At 39.3% G+C, this 14,764-nt stretch overlaps 1 long non-coding RNA gene across 3 annotated transcripts in view; it reads right to left on the bottom strand.

The window, feature by feature from the left end:
• Nucleotides 1–276: 276 nt before the first annotated feature.
• The window catches only part of LOC108448744, a 22,540-nt gene continuing 8,052 nt past the window's right edge, over nucleotides 277–14,764 (bottom strand). For 2 of the 3 annotated variants that reach the window (XR_001864750.1, XR_001864751.1), the window contains 5 exons: nucleotides 11,768–11,862; nucleotides 3,950–4,000; nucleotides 2,787–2,909; nucleotides 1,037–1,156; nucleotides 277–681 (listed from right to left, as the gene is read on the bottom strand). This is a non-coding gene — a long non-coding RNA (uncharacterized LOC108448744). Of the gene's footprint in view, nucleotides 682–1,036; nucleotides 1,157–2,786; nucleotides 2,910–3,949; nucleotides 4,001–4,444; nucleotides 4,693–11,767; nucleotides 11,863–14,764 lie in introns of those variants that run through there. The other variant, XR_001864752.1, reaches the window with a different exon arrangement.

Below are 14,764 nucleotides of genomic sequence, written 5' to 3'. Positions count from 1 at the left end.
TAAGGTGACATTTAAATGAAGAAAATATATCAACAGAATTCAATCAATTTTTTTTTACGTTTAATTAAATGAGTGCAATCTCTTCTCAACTTGTAAATCATCTCAGCTGTAACTAATACTGACTTGTTTAATTGGGTAACTGGTTTAAGTGCTTAAAGAATTAAACTAAACCAACTCCAAGGTAGGAAGTTATTTAACTCAGCCTGTGCAGACCTCTAGATTTGTATTGTAAATCAAAGCACATGAAGGTGAACAAGAAAACAGAACTACTGGAAGTATTGGTGCATGGTTTAATTAGTTCTTTCAGGATGTGTATTCATTTCTAAATGGATCTATCAATAGGAAAGAAAAAGTGATGAAAGTAGTGACATCTGGAAAAAAACCACAGAAAGAACATCAGTGAAAGTTCTTATAAAAAGTCTTACTTTTTATGAGTAAAAAAGGATTTTCCTTTGAGGCTCCTTCTATTATCACACAATGAATCTTCTGCCATCACAAACACAGATGTTCCCTTAAGTCTGCACAAATGCCAAAAGCTCTTTGTCTTAATATCCACTCTGGAAGGGCTTCTCTGTTAATGAGGATGTATTAGCAATTTATTAAGTAATGTTCCTGCATCTGCTGCTGGTCCTTAGCCTTTCCCTTCTATGTGATCCAAGTCAAGCTCTGCACAAGATGAGCCTGGAGGAAGGCAAAGCAAATAATGAGCTTTGTAGGCAGCAGTCCCGTGGGGAACAGGGTGAGGACAGCACCCTGCTTTTATCTGTAACATAAATGTATTTGTGTGATGGATTTGATGTATCCGGGGTCATCAGCAGGATGAGAACCCCTTCACCTGCGTGTGACAGGAGGCCAAGAGTGCAGTCGTCATGCCGAAGGCAAACTGCATTTGCTGGCCTGAATTAAACGCACTGCTAATTAATTTCCCCATTAGATGTCGTTTCCAGACCTGGGCAGGGGCAAAAGCCATTCCCACCTCTTATTACACGTATAACCATAAATCACCGTAAAGATCGGTGCTTCCGGGAGAACTCACAGGACTTGCAGCATCCCTTTGTGCTGGAGGATCCCGGCAGCTTTTGGAGCGTTTCTCCCTGCAGAGAGAGAGCCGAACGCTCCACCGTGTGGCCAAGCTGCTCCCAGCGTTAACGGGTTCCTTTGGGGAGGAAAATTGAGATTAACTCTTAGGACATAAACAAAACATCGAAAAGAAGGTGTTTTCAGCTAAAAAAAAAACCCCTCAAATAAATGCTGCAGATTCAGTCACAAGTTTAATTGCAGAGCATAGGATGGCAATGGGAAGCCAAGATAAACCCAAGAGCACTAAAGTCACAGGAGACTGATGCAAAAGTCTCGAAACAGTTAAATCCCCACTCGAAGTCCAGGTCAGTGTTCAGAACTAAAAAGCCATTCTTTTGATCTGCTAATAAGGAGTGAGCAATTAATTAGGAAAAAAATCCCCTAATATGGAGAAAAAGCTTTTATTATCCTCCTTCCTCTCTTAGATATATAAACTGCACCACTTTTTCATTTAGGTTGGGGTTTTTTTCTTTACTTTTTAATATCAGTAACATTAAGAATGGAATGTTTTTTACTTTAACCTTTTTTGCTTAATTATTCAGTGAACTTTTTAGGCACTACTTCTTCAGTATAGCATAAATATCCAGTGCCACATTAAATGCTTAATATCTGCAGGTGGCTAGAAAAATATTATTGTTTTTAACATTTATCAACAGCAAATCTAATTGAAGGGATATTTAAGCTCCCATTCAGAGCCTACTGAAGGTTTTCAGTCCTTTTTCCAGTGCTTGCTAAGGGCTTTGAAGATGCTCTAGTGCAAGCAAGGATTCCAGCCATAAAAACCTTGGAAATATTGTTTATAGGACAAGGACTCCACCTTCCATTCATTGGCCATCATGGAGCAGGGGAAAATGTGGTGATGCAATAACAGCTTTGTTCAAAGGCTGGTCCCACACCCTCTCACGGAGAACAAATGAATACATTCAGAGAAATAATATCTTCTGCTGAAAGGTGAAATTCTCATCAGTAGTTAGATGATTTCTTATACAAAAGGGAGGGGTCTGATTCCGATGAGTAATGTTTCCTAGAAATGTGACTCCATTGTCTAATTTTCATAAAAACTAATTTCTTTCTTCTTGTAATGATGGATAATAAAATCAATATATTGCAAGTGCCAGAACATAAAACAAGCTTGGAGTGCAGAACATGGGATCTGTCACATTCATAGTCCTTCCTGAAGAAAGTAAATGAAACTTACAGTTGAAACAGCACTGATGTTTCAACTGCTGGAGCATGCTTCTGAAAATAACTATCTCGCATTATTAGTATAATCCACTGTATACTTATTGTGAAAAGTGTCCTTGAAATAAAATTAAGGGCAATGCATTCAGTACTGAGTGCTCTGCTCCTCCTGCATGCCCAAAGTAGACGAATTCTGTAAAATATAAGTTTTTAAGTACCAGGTCCAGACATTTAAGTGTTCTGTTTAAGCACAAGAAACTAATCTGATTTTCTTGTAACCTGATTTGAAATTTGTAACATGACCTAAAATGAAGAAACCAGATCAATGAGCTTAGGAACCTGGGCTTCTCTGTGGAAAAAAAAGCCAACTGAATAATCTGCAGATATGCAGAGAGACAAAACAATTGGAATCAAAGATGAATGTAGCTAAACAAGATTCTGTCATTTGAGGTGATGCACACGGATTTCCTGGAACATTTAACACCAATGTGCTTTTCTGTAGATCAGCTGGAAACTAAGAATACCTGAAAGTGAAAGGTTCAAGTCACTGGATCATAAATCTCTGCTTCAGAAGGTAAAAACTCTCAAGCGCCCATTCCTGATGGTTGTATTCTCCCTGTGGCCAGTGCAGCACCTCGCAGGAAACTCTGTAGTAGAAAGAAAAGTCAAGGCATGAAAGCAATGCCTAAAGCATTTGTCCCCTGATTTGGGAAGTGTCTGCCAAGTACAACTGGATAGAAGTGGGAAATGTAGCAATGCAGCAACCAGACAGCAACAGGAGAGACTGGAGGGGAGCAGATTGCATCAGACCTAATGCTGGAACCCAGGATGCTCTGACTCACACCATATCCAAACCAGTCCAAAAGGAATTCTTCTGAGTGTGATAAACAGACATTGTCTAAATGTCCAGGTCTCAGAATATGTAAAAGATCATTTAGCAGTGAGTTTCACTGGTTGTTCGTGGACCGTGTGTGTTTCAGCAAATAACATGAGTGACACATAAAGAAAAGGTTAGGAAAATTCTTGAGAGATTCCTAGGAACAGAAGTTAGAGGGGAAACATTGAGATGTCTGAAGATTTTCTTTAAGTCACAAACATTTTTGAAAACCTGGGTAGCCACATCAATAATTATTACACCTTTGGTAATTTTACTTCGATTTAGCTCTCATATCTCATCCCACATCTCAGATCCGGTTGACAACTGCTTAATCAATTTATGGTGCTTTTTACACAAACACAGGTGGTTTGGCTGTTTAATCCTTTTCATTGCAAGTTCATCTGTTGGAGATAATAGTTTCTGAGCATTTAAATGAGTGCTACAATAAACTGCAATTCCCTGATCAAACGGTGAAAAAAGTTGGGTTTTTTTTAAAAATTCTTTTCTGTGCATACATTTCTGAAGCTCTTGGGAGGAAAAACTTCAGTGGGGGACCAAAGTCAGAGAACCTTAGAAGGCAACAAAGGTTACAGCTTCTGCAGCTACTCAGCTCTTGACAAAGCCTTGACTACGAGCTCATGGCAGCTTTTTGCCATGACCTCCCACACATTTAGAACACAGGCACTAGTCCTCACCAAGAAACCATTTCCACTCTGCCCACCAGATCAAGGAAAAAGGGTCATTAAGAGACAAACCTGAGGACTGGAATCCTTCCATTGTCAAGTGGATGGTTAAACACAGACAGCTCACCTGGGAATGGTGGTAGTGGGCCAGCTTGCTAGGGATCTGCAGGAACTTCACCTAGGGAATTCAAAGAAATTATATTCAGTGTGATGAACATATTTCTACCTGTCTGGGTTAACAGCCTGTGATCCCTTTGTGTCCCAAACTGCTGGTGAATCACTGGAAGCAGAAAGGGAAGCTTCACCTGGAATATTTAACAGCACCTGCTGGGGCAAAAGGCTGACTGCTGGCAGTGGGATAAGCATAGTCAAAAGGCATTAATAGTCCTTAGAGAAGAATCCATGAAGTGAATGGCCCTGTACCTCCATCACTTGGTCCTGTCAGGACAAATCAGCTTGCTTGGTCTCTGCCTTTCTGTAAGCTGAATAAACAAAACCCTCAGGAAAATGACTGCTATTTCCAGTGAAATGAGCATCCTTTCTTTCACTGATCTGCAGAGCAAAAAACTGCCAAGAAGACATAGAGAGGAAGACAGTAAAACAATTACGAAAAAGGAAATACCGTCCCCGAGTCGAATTTGGCTGGTTGAGTTGGCAGGATAGGATCAGTAAGGGTATAATCAGAGAGAACAGAAAAACAGAAGGCATCTGAGTTGATGGGAGGAGGAAACAGAAATAGATTGTTCAGCCTTGCAGCCTATTGGTGCTGCTGTCAAACACAGCCAACCTTTCCAAGGTTCCTTTGGGAAGTCTTGTGCTCTGCCAGGACACACAGATGTAGCTTCAGCATGAAAGGGACCTTCAGCTGTTTTGCAGCCAGTGCCCCAGGCTCTTCGTGCTTACTCCTACTGTAAGTCTAGGATGATTAGGGAGGGGGAAAACGCCCAGGATTTGCATCACCTCAATATTTACAGTCAGACTCACTGGCAGGTGCTGTAGGACTCTGCTTACTCTGCCTCAGTAAAAATTCATGGTGACAAGGAAGCAGAGCCTAGAGATGAGCCTTTCCCAGCCAGGCTGTGCTGCTGAGCAGCTGAGTGTCCCAGCCTGGCTCTCCTGGGTGACCAGGCGCCGTGTCCCCACGAGATGGCTGCAGAGGCTGTGGCATCGCAGTGAGCATGCAGAGCCCTCAGCTAAAGGGCTCAAAGTACCTCAAATGCATGTGGCCACTCCAAGAAGCTGCTTCTTTCAAAAATGCAAATCCTTGTGACATTTGTCAAAGCATCATTAAAAAGGATTTTTAAAAATAAATTAATAATTTGCCTGATTTTTTTAGATTTTTTTCCCTTCCTGTTTTGTGTTTTGTTCTGCTCAGTTTTTGGTTATATGCTCCACACAATTCAAATCATCAGCATCAGATGACTTTTTCTTTCTGCTTTTTTGAAATAAATCTTTTTTTGGAAGTTCTTTTGAAGCCTCTGCATCTCTGTTTTCTGCAATTAGGCTTTTTGTGTTAATTACACTGATTGTCAAACCTTCCATCTTTCTCATGCTTGGCTGCCATTCACTGCTCACAGTGCCCGGTCACTACACCACCCATTCCTTTTCATTTTGGATTTTTTGGTAACTGGCCATGCCATGTCCTAGCTTGACACCAGCTTTTGGTCTTAAGCTCCAATTCAGCCAAGGAACACATGCATAATTCTAAACACAAGCTTGACTAGGAAAAGCTGGACTAGGAAAAGCTTGGCTGGTCACCTAGCCCTGGAAACGTTGCCCTGACAAGGAAGATCAACAGCACCTAAACAGCAATCTCAGCCAAGGACTCCCACTCCCTCTGAGTGAGAACAGCTGAAATCCAAGCTCTACCTCATCTGTCTGAAACAGTTCAAGCATGGGTAACACAAACACTTGAGTCCAGGGAGATCTACATGCCCTTGTGGTAATTGTGATTTTCTGCAGGTCTGAAGGACATAACCTTGATTTTAGCCTGGAAACCTCTTCTGTAACAGATATTAAATGTCAAACAACCCAGAATCCCCTGTTTAGCCTATATATAGTAACAGCCTTAGTTTGGAAAGTCCCACAGAGAAAACCCACATGGGATTTCTCCAGAATCCATCTCTATCCTGCTCTTGGTTGAAACCTGGCTCTTTGTCAGGTTTCTCAGCCATTCAGAATTGCTACACTTGTTCAAATCCTTTAATTATGCCAATATTGGAGCAAAGTTTTGGCTAAACAGTAAACCAAAGCTTACCTATTTCTACCCAGCCAGGCATTAGGCATGATTACTTTCAGATTTACATCCCCTTCTTACCATGGAGCCATTTTTCAGACTGGTTCTCCTAAAGTTTAAACAAACAATTGATGCCAGCCTCAGCCACAACCTCAGCAGAGAAGCCAACAACTTTTGCTGTTGTCAATTTTAATCTAGGTCTAACAAAAAATCCTATTATGTCCTTTAAATATGCCCAACCATCAACCAAAAAAAAAAAAAAAAAAAAATCTAACATCACACATATATTTAGTACATTTGGGTTTTTTACATCCTTTTTTCTGCCCCAAGAGGGAACAAAGTTACTCCATGTCAGACTTCCGCAGACCTTGTTCATCAAGAAAAAAAGCTCTGGTCTAAATTTCAACCATGAATAAAACCTTCATGGCCTCATCTAAACCCAGTCCCTTAATTTTCATTATTACAGTGTATGCAAAGTATGTGAGTCACACAGATATCCCCTTTGGATAAGGCCACAAGGACTTTGTTCTAAGCCCTGAAAGTGCACATTTAACCTTCTGAAATCAATTCACATAGCCATTACTAGCTGTTGTTTCATGCTTGTGGATTTGAGGCTTGGCTCTTATTGGAGAGTTGATTGATTAATTTCAACATTGCAAAACCCTCATTTAGCCAGGGGGACATTTCTGGAGTTCAATTTTCTAACTGAAAACCATCCACAAGAGTACCTTAAAATTATCTAATTTTGAACCTCTGAACCTTTTCACGAGAACTTGCATATGGACATCTTTCACATTTATTTTTTAAAAATACTTTCAGTCACTGTGTCACTGAAATTAGACGTGTGTGTGATTTTTTTCTCCTATTTCTTATTATAGAATCTGAAGGAGATTGCTTGCCTGCAATTTACAACCTCTAAAAAGTGTGACAATTAAGACAGAGAGTTAAGAGACCCCAAAACAAGGTCCAGAACATACCATGCGCATAGGTTGAGGTCCTAGAACTGGGCATAAGTACATGAGACAAATGCTAAACCAGGCAAAACTGTTTATTTTAGAAAGATCTCATTACTGAAGCAGAAAGGACAGTTAATCACTTTGCTTCTGTTTCCCTGGGAAACTGTTCCATTAATGGAATTTCCCACCAAGAAAAGTTAGCACTTTATTAATATTTTATTTGAAATTAAATCAAATTATGATCATTTGAAGAAAGTAATATAATTGCAATTTAATCTCTTTTCCATTTTCCTTCTAATTTAATTCAATATGTGATAAAGAGTGTGAAAATCAGAGGGAGTGGATTTTTATATCTATACTTCTTGGTTGTGAGAAAAGAGTGGGTAGTAGTAAATATTTGGGGAAACTTTAAATCTTAAAAAATCCAACATGAAAACATGTAGCACTTTCATGTGCAATTCACAGATCAGCCTTTGAGGTGAAACAAAGTGCACTGCAACGTTCTAAGATTTTTAAAAGTAGTTATAATTTTTATCCAGGCTTGGGAACAAAGGAAGCTGCAAAAGAAAGATTTCTCAATAAACACACAGACATGAAGAAATTGTAACATCAGATGACATGTGAGAAAAGAGTTACCTCCCCTGTTTTCTTACTGTTTTCTGCCTTTCACAGAAATCCTGTAATGGTTGACTGTAGAGTTTAAAAAATCCTGCTAAGAAACACTTATATTATATATACATATACATATATATATTAATATAAAAGTACATAGCAAGCATTTTCAAATCAGAGACGAACCCTTAAATTTTTGGCATGTTTTACATTCTGAAGTAGGATTTCTTCTCCAAATGATGACACATGGATTTTAAATATTAGTAGTAAATTATTATTAAAATACAGTATGAATATAAACATTACCTTGAAATCCATTTGTTTCAAACATAAGCTATCCTGCATGTATTCATTTTTCTAAGTGTGGAGTGGATATTAATATATCTGTATATTGTATAAAATTATGGAAATAACTGGAATGTTAACATTACTATGAAATTGTATGCATTCATACCACTTACATCTGCTGTCTGTATCAGATATTCTTAGCAGATTAATCAAATGATGTAGGCTTTCTGGTTATCTCTTTTCCCAAATATTACTGGAGTCATTACATGTGACACAACAAACAAAGCGTTGAACAAAAGGCAATGCTTGGACTGAAAATGAATCTTGTCTGCTTGGAAAAATGTATGTATTGAGAGTGATTCCTTCTCAGGATAGAAATGTAAACTGATTTCCAGACAACGAGCAGCCTCAGGAATCTCAGTCTTGGGGGAATCCTGGGAAGGCAGCAGTGTTATGGGTGAGGAGTATGGGATGTGCTCTACAGCAATTATCCCTCTTAATGTTGTCTAGGAAAGCAACATCAGTCTCTTCCTCTGACATGGACAGCAGTGCCCTAGAGGTGGTTAACTCATAGGATCCAAGAAATATCTGTACATGAAAGAGAAATGCACTCCATCCCTTATTTGGCTAATTAAGCAGAAAACCAGTATTAGCAGTTTTGAGAAAATCCAAGACAAATTTAAGCATCTGGTATTTTCCACTCCTCTCTTCATTGGGGCTTTCTTGGCATATGAGCTGTATTTTTGGCTGATTTCCACTACAAGCAGAGAAAAGAAGAAGTCAAGAAGTGTCCTCACTTTCCCACCATTCATCCTCACTCTTTTCCAAAAACACAGTGATAAAGCCAGAGTAATCTCCATGGGCATCCCAGGCATAGTGGGACATCTGACTTTCTTCTAAAAAATTTGTACTATATATAGTTGCAATATTTTTGACATATTTTCTCTACACTCTTACTTGGAGAGTCTTAACGGCTCTTTTAGCAACTCCTTTTCTTGCTGCCTCCTCAGCTACAAAAGGCTGTTTTGCTTGTCAACCATAGTTGCATTTGCAAAAAAAAAAAAAAAAAAAAAACCACCAAAAACAGAAGGAGATTGCCAACAAATCAGCAAAAGAATAAAAATCTTCTCCCTTCATCTACAAATATTTTCGTGTATCTACATTCTGTACAAATAACTGTATGTTCCCACGTTTAACCAGGAGTTGTAATCATGACTGAAAAAGAAAAATTCCATGCTATTCATCTTCAAAATGATGGTGTGTGAGAAACTTTCAGCCTCTTAACGGAGCTTATTTGACTTCCCTTTATCAGGACCGTAAGTTTACAACAGCTGATGACCAAAATAAATAAAACCTGTTTCTTGCACATGAGGAATACAGGTCTTGCACACACATTCCCTCTAAACAGTTCAGCTTCAGTCAAACAAGACTACAGTGAAATGTAGTTTGGGGTCTCATGTTTAACACCGGATGAAGAAATCACAGCAATATAAATTACAGTTTGATCTCCAACAGAGACAGTTTAATAGGCCATGATTTAGCAAAGCATTTAAGCAAATGTTTAAATCCCATTGATTTAAGTGGGATTTAAGTACATATTAAGTACTTAGTTGAATTGAGGCCATACTGTGAAGGGACTCTTAGAACAAGGAAAGCACGTTAGGCTTTAGGGATCTTTATTTACAGCTCAGATGTTTAACTTTGCAAATTTGGCTTAGGAACCTGTATAATGCAAAAAGGAGCCAAGGACAGAATGCAAGAACATTTGGCTGCCCAGGGTCACTTCAGGATAATGCAACATACCAATATGGGATTTAGTTTCTAAAATACTTTTATCCTGAAATTTACCACATAGAATTTATAATTAATCTGACTTGCCTTCATGTGTCATTCAGCGCTTCATTGTACATACAGATTTCCAATGCTGCCAAATTTCTTGAGGTCTCATTTTTTCTTCTCCCATTTTTCCCTCTCACTTTTAACCCCAACCTTCTGGTTGCAGGGTGAGGAGGAGGCACATGGCACTTGCTGTTTGTCAATCAACTCTCACTGCAAAGCCAGAAACATAAAAAGCTAAAAGCAACAAGTGTTTCATCCTGGAACATGAAAATGTGCTTCCCCAAGAGGGGATCAAAACAGATCTTTCATTGCACTTAAAGGAGCTCTGTTAAAATGATATCATTTCTCTCATAGGTGTATCCAAACTGTGTTGTGTCTCTATGGACTTTGCTAAATACTGGAGCTATAACAAAGTATTATGCTGCCTACAGGGTGACTTTTAGTTATTTCTTTATCTTTTCTTCTTGACCTCAGATATTATACAACTTATCTAACTCTACTGACACAATTGCAGAAGACTGAAATATTTCTATGTGTCTTGCAGAGAGGAGCTTGCTTTTGGGGACATTAATAACTCTTGTTGTCAGTTTTTCTGTTTGGGAATGAGCCTATTTCCGGAGAGGTCTGGGAAGCTTGGCTTTCTTGGTCGAATTACAACCAACAGGAAACAGAACATTATATCATGTACAAGCACTGCATTTTGAAAGGAAAAAGGGAAATAAAGACTCAAGGTTTTATGGAATCACCCAATCATACATGAAAACAGATTACTTTTGAGAGAAGTTCTTATTTAGCAGTATACCCTGAGACTTATTAGAAACCTTCTTCTTGGTTCTATCTTTATGGCAGGTCCAAATAACAACATGATCAAATTTTAGACCTCTGGAAAAAAATCCTTTCAATTTCACTGCTCAGGCTTGGCTTATTTCTAATAAACATCTAGTTATATAGATAACACTGTAGAAATCAATAATATTCATAATTCCACAAATAAATAATAAGGAGTATTTTCTGTTAGTTAAGAAGGATGAGCAATGTTTTCAAGGCATTTAATTTGCTGTGGGGAAAGCATCCTAGCAAAACTAATCCCTGATTTATAAATTCAATTTTCAGATTTGTGCTGAACAAGTTTGTGATAATGCTACAAGTTAATCTCTCCCTTTCCTGACTCCTACCAGGTGGTAAATTTTCAGAAAAACATGTTTCATTCCAGTGAAGACACAGAGATCCATTTACAGTACAGCCACTACAAAGTACATACAAATACTCGCCCAGCTCAAAAACATCCAATTGCAAGGCCAATTTAACCACATGATAAACTGACTTTTCTGTCACTGTATGCACTTTTCCTGGTAATTAAACCCTCCTGAGGAAGTTGTATCAACCAGTGACAATCCTGACCTTGGTGGGTGCCTGTGGAGATGAGCACACACAGCCCTGAGCACACAAACCATCAGCCCCCCTTGCTCCCACCTGAGTGTGTGCAAAATACTCTAATTCCACCAGACAGACTTGCTCTGGATTTCTTAGAACTGTGCTAATCCCAGTTTGAAACCCAGGACACAGCAGTCCCTGAGTTGAGATACATTTCTAATGATTAACAGACAAATTAGGGAAATACTGAGCCTATTAAAATGAACATACTCAGGAATGTAATTGGATAGTGAATTAAATCATTCCTTTCACACTGATTAAACCAATAAAACAGGATGATGGTTCGTGCTCTGAAAGTGTATTACCTGACATTTCATCATACAATGTCAGAAAACAAAGAAGAAAGAGTAACTAAGCTTTAGCAACAACATTCAGAACATTATGGCTATTTAAAGAACAGTTGCTGTTTCCACTGTAAATACTTACCTCCAAGTAAATTTTTACACAACCCAACATGTAAATATTTACCGTGGAGAGAAGCTTAATTTTTCTTCATTCTCAGTCATGACAAAACCCATCGGTCTCATTTACCTCCTCAGTTGGATTACTTTTCAGGAAATACACTAGAGGTTTCCAATACCTTTTGTTTTCATTTGCAGCCTCTCCAAGCAGTCTAAACTCCGAAGCAGTAGAAAGCAAATAGCTTGTGTTGCACAGTAAAACAGTGGTTCTACGCTGGAGGGGGAAAAATTAACAGTTTTTCAGTAAACTTTCTGTTTGGTATATTACTACATTGAGCCAGTGTCAGTTTAACTCCAAATTTGTGTCACAACTTGTGTATGTTAACAAAATAAATGCCAAAGAGAGGCTCTGTTCTCTCAGAACATATGAATCCATATCCAATCTCAATTAAGTGTGAAGTAGGAATCTCAGGAATTACAGTAGGTGTGAGAATCTCGTGCCTGTGGAGTTAAAATACTCCCAGCAGTCACACCCCGAATGTCCCTGGGTTTTGTTTGTTTGTTTAAATTACCATCTAGGAGCTTAATGATTTAGGAGAACTGTCAGTGCCTCTTTTCTAGAGGGTGAAATGTGGGACTGATGAGCTCTAACCAGGGCAGCTGCACTTGGTTTGAGTCCTATGAAGAGGCTCAGTAAAGAAAATCTCAGCCACCGAGATCTGCCACTGCATCCTGTGCTCTGCTTGCTGCAGAGCTGCCAGCGGTGTGAGTGGAGAACTGAAGCAGCATTTATAGGATGTGTCTTTTTTCAGCCCACAGGAATCCTGAAGTACTCGAGCTAATGCTCCACAGGCCTGCTCGAGCCTTGGAAGCCATCCAGCAGTTGCAATGGAGAGATCAGGAGAGATTAATTTCATCTACTGCCTGAGTCAAGTATTCTGCTTCAGGGTAAAAACAGCACTTTTTGACCTCACCCTGGTAAGATTACACTGTTCCTGGTACCAGAGTTATTTTAACGCAGAGAAAGGCTTCATTGCAGCTTTCAGAGCAGGCTGACTGCTCTTTTGGTCTCCTCGGTGTGTGACTATCAGTTTATCACCTCATTTGTACCACCAGGGCTCCTGGCAGGTCACTGTCAGCAGCGTGATACAAGGGACCAGACAGCTCTCGGTGCAGTGTCACCACCCCACACTGTGCCACCCTGAGACATGCACTGGCACTCACCCACTGATGAGACTTCTAAAGGAATGTGCTGAAATTGGTCAAGGAATCATCCCGGACGAGGAGGGAATTTACTGAAGGAATTATCCAAATGAGGCTGGAAGGCTCTAAGCAATGTAATATGTTGTTTATTTCCAGCATCTATGGGATATATTATCCCTCAGATAAAAACTAAACCCATGAGAGAGGGAAGTTATTTGGTAAAACCACCACAAGAAACCGGGAAGAGTCATTGTATCTTCAAAAGCAAAGCTATTTTCAGCCCAACAAAGAGAAGGATTTTGAATTCTCTGCTATAAATATTCAAAATATTCCAAGAAGCATTTTGAGAAGCCCTTGAACATGGCCAAAAGCACAGGCCTTACAGCTATTCCTGTTTCTATGACATTGGCATCAGGTGTTTTTCTACAATTTTCCACAGAAACCTTTGCCTTGCACTGTTGTATTTCACACGTACTGAGAAACAATGCCACAGACAACAGTTTTCCCTGTAGCTTTCCTCCATTTTTATAGGTTATGCTTTATGGTTTGAAGGATTTGAAGTAGACTTAAAAGGCAATTATTTCTTTCAATGTCCTACAAGTTTTATACCAGAGCTATGATTCTATTACGCAGACATTTCTGCTCATCTCAGTGCAAGTTGTCGTTTACTTGCAGATGACGCAGTGTGACCATCTGAATTCCTGCTAATAGTTACTTAAGAATGTAAAGCTAAATTAAACAACTATCCATATAATCAAACCCACAATAATCTCTATAATTAGCTCTTTTTATCATTTTTTTTTCCCCATAATAGAACAGAAAAAGACCAGGACTTCTCAGACACTAACGAGAATCAAGAACAGAAAAATAAGATCAAATATCTTTGTTTTACCAACAATTTTTAGGCTCAGAGACCAGCAAGTCTGTGGAAAAGTCAATACACAGACTTGTGGGCACCATTATATAATTTCCTGTTGCTTTTCCAAGGATCCCATGATCATTTAATGTGGCACTTGCAGGAAATATATAAAAACGAGCATTGAAGACAGAACTGCAGCAGTGGGATGACATCAATACAAATGCAAATACACACCATTCAGAGATTATTCCAAGAATGTCATTAAAAATAATCAGCTCTGTGAATTCTGAGAGCCCAGGATGGGTGTGCCAAAGCACCTCTTTGGAAGGCCATTGCCAGCAGAGCACAGAAGGCACAATCCAATAAATGAGGCTATTCTTTTGAAGAGATGCTAAGGTTGATATATTACCAGTACCTGAAAAACCGCCCAGACCCTAGGAGGGCAAAGCAAGTACTGAAATGAGTACAAAACCACATGACTTGAGATTTCCAGAGGCCTGGGGAGATACCCATTTGTTCAAATGCAGCCAGCACAAAACATTCACAAAACATACAATTTTCCTTTGTGCCAATTATTCTATGGAGTAACAGCCTAGAGGCCTGACACCTTCATAGTTTTACCTGCACTGGGGCATTGAGGAATTGCACCTCCATCTCACCCCAGCCCTAGCAGGGGGGGGTCTAGAAGCTCTTTGTATTAGCCTGGCACTGCAGAAACTCCCAGGCCAACAAACCAAGAGGGAGGACCAATATTGGCTGCAGTAGAGCAGCAGCAGAAAGCAGGGTGGAAAATCCAGCCCAGGTTGTTTTCATCAGGGTTTAATTTAACCCTGTGCTAGTACAGTTCAAACCATGTTAGTGTCAGCAGCTACTCTGAGATTTACTAAAAGGGTGTAAATGGCACCTTAAAACACTATCCTTTGTTTGGAAGAGGAAAGTACTTGGGATTGCTAATATTATGCCCCAATACACTCAAGACTCAGCTATGGACAGTAGATTTTATTAGAATCAAGTTTAGCAGCTTATTTTTAGTCTATGTCAAGCACTCAGTAGAGGGGAAGAGATCCCCCAGCAAGTATTCAATTAGTAACAATGATCTCACAATTGTATTCCT

Source organism: Corvus brachyrhynchos, unplaced genomic scaffold (assembly GCF_000691975.1).
Source record: "Corvus brachyrhynchos isolate BGI_N302 unplaced genomic scaffold, ASM69197v1 scaffold97, whole genome shotgun sequence".
NCBI lineage: Eukaryota > Metazoa > Chordata > Aves > Passeriformes > Corvidae > Corvus > Corvus brachyrhynchos.
Note: the sequence above shows the minus strand (reverse complement) of the source record. Positions and strands in the feature narration are given on the sequence as shown.